The sequence below is a fragment of the Pelobates fuscus genome, chromosome 4, assembly GCF_036172605.1.
Source record: "Pelobates fuscus isolate aPelFus1 chromosome 4, aPelFus1.pri, whole genome shotgun sequence".
Classification (NCBI taxonomy): Eukaryota; Metazoa; Chordata; class Amphibia; order Anura; family Pelobatidae; genus Pelobates; species Pelobates fuscus.
This window is the reverse complement of record NC_086320.1, coordinates 337,766,760-337,772,759: the sequence shown is the minus strand read 5'-3', so window position 1 is coordinate 337,772,759 and position 6,000 is coordinate 337,766,760. Positions and strand designations below refer to the sequence as shown.

Below are 6,000 nucleotides of genomic sequence, written 5' to 3'. Positions count from 1 at the left end.
GGGAGGACAGTAGGTCCCCCCCCCCCTTTATTACTATTATGGCCCCCACCCGCCGGCCAGGGGTGGGGGCCGGGGGGGGGGGACAGTAGGTCCCCCCCCTACTACTATTATGGCCCCCACCCGCCGCCCAGGGGTGGGGGCCGGGGGGGAGGACAGTAGGTCCCCCCCCCTCATTATCTTTATGGCCCCCACCCACCGCTCAGGGGTGGGGGCCGGGGGGGGGGACAATAGGTCTCCCTCCCTTATTTTACTTTACGGCCCCCACCCGTCATTTAGGGGTGGGGGGCAATATTTTTTTTATTTTTTTTCTACAGTGAGCAGCCACAGGCTGCTCACTGCTTACTAGACATGCCCCTACTCGCGGTATAGCGAGTAGGGGCATATTATTTACTAATACCAAGTCATTTTTACTTGGTGTTAGTAAATTTGGCTGAAAGACCAATTTAGGTCTTTCAGCCTTTTAGTAGATAGCTCCCTGATACCGTGGGAATTAGGGAGTTATCTACTAAGCGGCTGCAAGATGCAGCCACAGCAATGAATAGGATCGGAGTTTCATTCATTTGAATGAAATTCCGATCCGAACAAAGTACCGAATTGCATCCTAACACCAATGGAGAAACGGTGCTCATTCTGTTAGGATGCAATTCGGCAGTTTTGCCGGCGTTCTGTCTAAGTGACAGGACTTTCGGCAATACTGACAGGAAGTATTGTGGGAACTGGGAGGAAAGCTAGGGATCATGGGAAAATTGCTCTGACCAGCGGAAATGAAGCACACTTTGCTCCTCCGCTGGTCAGAGCTGGTCAAGCGGAGGAATCCCATAAGACAAAGAGTCCCTACTTTGTCTTATGGTTTTAAAGAAAACTAAAGAAGACAGGAAGAAAAGAATAACAGATCCTGAGAGAGGGGGAGAAGAGGAAGAGATTGAGGAAAGGTAAGTTCGGCATGACAGTGCCGCTTTAATCAGAGAAAAATGTAAATCCCACAGGGCACTAGCCAGGTTACCAGTTTACCAGTTATCCATACAAAATATATACTGTTTTTCAGAGCCGTATTAAGGTTGCCCAGGGCACTACGCAGATTGCCAGATTGGAGCTCCTCCTAGAGCCCTGGGCTCTGTTTCTGTGAGCAGTGTGTTGATTGAGAGTAAGTTTTTGTGAGAGTAAGTTTAGCAGATGAGTTTAGTGTGTTTGTGGAGGAGGCTGTGAGCTGTACGGGGAGGGGAGGACGACGCGTGTGTCAGTGTTTGCAGGTTGAGTGTTGTGTTTGGTAGCTGATTTGTGTGTGTAGGGGAATCTATGTGTGTCTGAGTTTTACGTGCATGTCCCTCCTATATTTACTTACTTTCCCTGGTGGTCTAGTGGAGGGTGAGCAGGATCCCTGGTGGTTCAGTGGAGGGTGAGCTGAAACCCTGGTGGTCCAGTGGCTATGTTGTTTTCATGTATGTTTAATACAAATACACAATTACTTTCAATACCTTATACATAAATAAAATTCAGATGAAATCCACGCAAAGTATCTATAAGTTCAGGTAAGTAAATTACATTATGCACATTTTATGTAAAGGGTTTTTAAAAAAAAACATTTTTATTCAAGCCCCTATGTGTGTTCAACCGCGAGGGAGCATGGTAGAGAGACATGCTCCTCCCTCCTCCTTCAGTCCTCAGCGAGTCAGCATTAGTGACAGACAGCCTGACAGGAGTGCCGCCGGACCGACGAGGCTGCCACCCGCCCCAGCGGCTCCAGCGTGGAATGCGCCCGCCGGCCGGCCCCCTCAGAGTGTGTGCCACCGGACCGGCTACCCGGTGGCACATACATGCTCAGCACAGCCCACAGATGCCGCGGCCAACCAGGAACTTTCCCGGTATCCCGGTGGGCCAGTCCGGCCCTGTCCTCACACTTTAAAGGAATATTTAAGTTACAATTAGTCAAACTGTTTTAGAGAGCCAGTACCTCTTTGAGCCAGTACCTCTTTGTCTTAGCTAAGCCTAGCGGCACAGGCCATTGGCTGAGAACTTGCCCTACACTGCAGCTTCTAGCTCAGGTGAGCTAATGGAATCTTCAAAGCAGAGGAGGAAGAGGAAGTAGGCAGGGAGCAGCTAAAACGGTTTGACTACTTACAGGGGGGGGGGGTTGTCGGGGCACTTCAAGACACCATAGCCACTCAGCACACAACACAAGGCCAGAGGACTGGGGACACATTGGCTTTAACAATACAGGGCCAGGAAACAGGGCATATTCTGATCCTTTAAATCAGGGGTGCCCTTCCATGATGCTTCGTCATTCTAAAGACATGTAATGCATCATGGGAATTGTAGTTCTACAATATCTGGGAATCTTTTTGGTACCTCATGCTTTAAATCATCTCTCTTCACCAGATAGTTTTTTTTAAATGTATTTATTTGGCCAAAATCATAGTTCAGGTTATTACTGATAGTATTCCAAAAATATTCTGTAGCATTCTGAATAGTATAAACATTTATGAAACATAAACTTTTTCTATAAAAATTCAGGCATTTTATGAGCTTTTTTTTCATTTTAGAATCTTCTATAGTCCCTGAAATCCATGAATTGTAATGATAATAATTACACGAGCCCTGGCTGCATTAGTTATGAATTATATATAGCAATTAGAGGTGTCAGTACAGGAGAGGTGCTGTCATGGTTCTGTGCAGGAAGCTCCCCTCCCGACCAGAGGCAAGAGGAGGGGAGAGGGATGGCTTATATGGTGTGATGCTAATGAGCCAGTTCCAGGGCCAGCATGAGACAGCGCATTCTCAAGCAGCATCATGCAGTAGTCAGTGTTAGCAGCATCCTTCCTGCTGTACCAGGGACACAAGGCTCATCTCTCGCTTGTATCAGCCTTCTCACCCCACCCAATCCATCCTTAGGAGCTCCCTACAGCAGAGGAGGAAGGTAAACCTCTCCATGACTTGCATCTGTAGAATGTTCTGTCTCCAGCCTGCAGCTGCACTGCCATGCAGTTTGTTACAGTAACAGCATTGTTTGTTTTATCACTCACGGTTTGCTTTTTACCATAAAACAACCTTTTAAGGTGATTATCTGATCTTTGGATGCAGTTACACTGGGCCACCATTCTCACACTAATAGGCAGGTGGCATAATAAGTATGGGGGGTGGCATTAGATGCAAGTGGTGTCAGAATTATTTTGGGTGGATGTGACTTGCAAGTATCTCCAGTTTCAGAGATCACTGCAAAACGTTTATGGTTTTTTTTTTGCCCTCAGCCGTCCTTTGTTATTTGATATCTTCAGGGCCGTCTTTAACAAGGGGCAAAAGGGGCAGCTGCCCCGGGCCCAATTACTCCTGGGGGGCCCAAAGCAGCTTCCTGGGGGGCCTCCTGCCTGCAACCAGGACCTGACAGCCCACTGGGATCCTAAGAAATTTTCCGGTGGGCTGCAACAGGTGATGTAATCAGGGGCCCCTGGCTCTTTAAGTGTGCTCCATGCCTGGCCCTGTCTTCCTGCTTGCTGGGAGGAAGTGATGTCAGACCACTTCCTCAAAAGTAACAGAGTGCCGCTGGGGTGGAGGAGGCACAAATGTAGGAAGAAAAGGAGAGGGACTGAGATTGCAGGTTCCTCAGACTACCATCAACCTCAGCCATCCAGCTCCAACTGGACCCCAGGGAAGCTACCCTTCTGTAAAGGTAAGGAGAAAGGAGGGTGTAAACTGATAGTACCTGGGTCTGGGTCAGTGTGTGTATCTGGCTGTATTTTTGTAAGTGTGTGTGTGTCTGTATCTGGCTGTGTATGTATCTGACTATGAGTGTGTACCTGGCTATGTTTTTGTCAGTGTGTCTATCTGGCTGTGTGTGTCAGTGTATGTATCTGACTGTATGTGTGTATCTGGCTGTGTGTCAATCTGGCTGTGTGTGTCAGTGTATGTATCTGACTGTATTTGTGTATCTGGCTGTGTGCGTGTCAGTGTGTGTATCTGTCTGTTTGTGTATATCTGGCTTTGTTTTTGTCAGTGTGTGTATCAGGCTGTGTGCGTGTCAGTGTGTGTATCTGTCTGTTTGTGTATATCTGGCTTTGTTTTTGTCAGTGTGTGTATCAGGCTGTGTGCGTGTCAGTGTGTGTATCTGACTGTGTGTGTGTATCTGGCTGTGTTTGTGTCAGTGCATGTGTACCTGTGTGTCAGTGTGTATGTGTATGTAAACCTGTGTATGTATATGTGTACTTGTGTGTGTTTATATGTGTGTCAGTGTGTGTATCTATGCATACGGCAAGTCATACATCCCATCATTCCAGTGCCAATACTGCACACAAAAACACTACTACATTCCAACGCTAACATTGCACTCAAATACACCACTGCATGGCTATCTGTGTTCCTGTGTCTGCATGTATCTCAGTGTTTGTGTAAGTGTGTGTGGCAATGCATACATACCAGCATTCCTACGCCAACACTGCACACAAATACACCCCTGCATGTGTACCTCTGTGTATGTGTACCTGTCTGTTTGTATCTGAATGTGTGTATCTCTGTATGTGGGTGTGCCAGTGTTTTTATATCTGTGTGTGTATCTGAGTGTGTGTGTATGTATGTGACCGTATCTGTGTGTATCCTAGTGTATGCGCTAGTGTGTGTAAACGCCAGTGTGTTTGTGTCAGTATGTGCATGTGTCTAGGTGTGTTCAGGTATCAGTCTGTTTGTGTGTATCTGCGTGCTAATGTGTATGTATGTCTGTGAATGTATAGAATGCATGTGCTTACATCCCAGCGATCAAACACAACATGCAAACACAAACATTACATGCAAAGCCACCCCTGAATTCAAACTCAAAAGTATATAAAAATACACCTCTTCAATCAAACACCAATACTACACCCTACATGCACACACATACTCTATACAAAAACATGCTCACATTCAAATGCACAAACACTGCTCTCAAAGACAGCTCTGCTAGAATGTCCAAATTGTAGATCCCCAGCTGGCATTGCATTGTGGGAATTCTTTTCTCCACTCTTGCCCTAGAGCGGAGGCCCAAAAACTTTCTTGCACCAGAGTCCTCTCTACATTCGTTCTACCACTGTTGGGGTGGAGGGCATGATTACATGCCCTGAGGGTGCAAGTGTGGGGGGAGGCAGGATCCAGGGGGCCCAAGCAAATGCTTGCCCAGGGTCCATTTAATGTTAAAGACGGCCCTGGATATCTTAATGTGATGCATTGTATTAGTTTGAAGTCATTTAAGTTTTTGAACAGTTTTGCTGATTGGCTGTTTGTACCTAAATCCCCATGACAATATATTTAGACACTTTTTGTGTAGAAGCCTCTAGTTATATTGATGGGTTTCTTGTTTATTGATATGGATAGATATAAATGGTAGATAGATTTATTACTTGGTAACTAGGGTCCTATTATGTTAGGCAATTGTTGCTAAGCTTTGGCCCACAAATTGTATCACATCATGTTTTCCTTAAATACTCAGTCTGCTGAAAGGCTGGCTGAGAATCATGGGAAATAAATCTGTAACAGCTGGAGTGCCAAAGTTTAGTCCAGGGGTAGGCAACCTTCCGCAGTCCAAATGTTGTGGACTACATCTCCCCCGATGATTTGCCAGTATTATTATTATTTTTTTGACAATCAATTTCTTTGCCAGTATTATGACTCTAATAGCATTATGGGAGATGTAGTCCACAGCATCTGGAGGGCCAAAGATTGCTACTCCTGGTTTACTAGAACAGAGACACACCCATTTAGCGAGAAATGCAGAATGCTTCTTCTATGCCAGGGGTGGGGAACCTTCGGCTCTCCAGATGTTTTGGACTACACCTCCCATGATGCTTTGCCAGCATTATGTGTGTAAGAGCATTATGGGGGATGTAGTCCACAACATTTGGAGAGCCGAAGGTTGCCTATCCCTGTTCTATGCGTTAAGGATGTCATAAAGAGGGATATTCACTATTTTAAAAAAGAGCATCGCTTTACTTGTATTTTACCAGTTTATTAAGGCTCACATCCACATGTGTTAGGCTT

At 46.0% G+C, this 6,000-nt stretch overlaps 1 protein-coding gene across 4 annotated transcripts in view; it reads left to right on the top strand.

Moving 5' to 3' along the window:
• Positions 1-2,747: 2,747 nt before the first annotated feature.
• DYNC1I1 (dynein cytoplasmic 1 intermediate chain 1) overlaps positions 2,748-6,000 on the top strand; it is a 409,243-nt gene continuing 405,990 nt past the window's right edge. For all 4 annotated transcript variants that reach the window (XM_063452433.1, XM_063452431.1, XM_063452432.1 and 1 more), the window contains exon 1: positions 2,748-2,914. The gene's annotated coding sequence lies outside the window, so the exon portion shown is untranslated. The remainder of the gene's footprint in view (positions 2,915-6,000) is intronic.